This window comes from Frankliniella occidentalis, unplaced genomic scaffold (genome assembly GCF_000697945.3).
Source record: "Frankliniella occidentalis isolate FOCC.00 unplaced genomic scaffold, Focc_3.1 Scaffold172, whole genome shotgun sequence".
NCBI classification, from domain to species: Eukaryota; Metazoa; Arthropoda; class Insecta; order Thysanoptera; family Thripidae; genus Frankliniella; species Frankliniella occidentalis.
In genome coordinates, this window is record NW_026267298.1 from 229060 (window position 1) to 229799 (window position 740).

Below are 740 nucleotides of genomic sequence, written 5' to 3' on the forward strand. Positions count from 1 at the left end.
TAGAAGGAGATGTGCTAGAGACTTGAAATTTTCAGGGTATCTTGAGGTCCACTTCTAGAGAACGAAACGCCTACGGCAAATCCTGGCAACCACCCCTAAGGGTGTGAATGGGGGTATCCAAGGTTCAAATATTCTTCCAAAAAGTAAATTTTTTTTTATGTTCCCCTAAGGGGTAACTCGTCAAAGTAGAGCCCTTTGGGCGAAAATTTCGTCCAATTTGCTCTATCTCTAACCGTTTAGGCGCTAGAGGGTCTTTTTTGACAAAAATAAGCTAAAAATTGCCATAGTGAAAAGTAAGTTGTAGTAAAAGGCCTAAAAACCACAAAATAGAAAGGAAACTCTTCCCCCACCCCCAAAAAACGTTTTCTAAGCAGAAGGGTGGGTTGTAGTCACGGTGCTTCACCGTTACATCCCTTTCTCCAGTCTTTGGGGCAAAGTCAAAGACGACGGGTTTAAGCGGGCCGAAGGCCCGCTACATCATTCGGTCATGTTTTTCAGCAAATCGCGTGACAGAAATGGTCGGGCCGCAGGCCCGACAATCGCCACCAGCAGGCCAAGCAGGCCCGGCCCCTGCCGAACGGAGTTGCCGGCGGAGCGAAGCGGAGCTGGCAACTTCGTTTGGCGGAAGGGCGGACCTGCTTGTTATGGTACAAAACGACCCTGAAAATCCCAGGTCGCTAGCTCAACTCGTTTTCGAGTTATCGTGCGGACAGACAGACAGACGTGCAGACAGACAGACA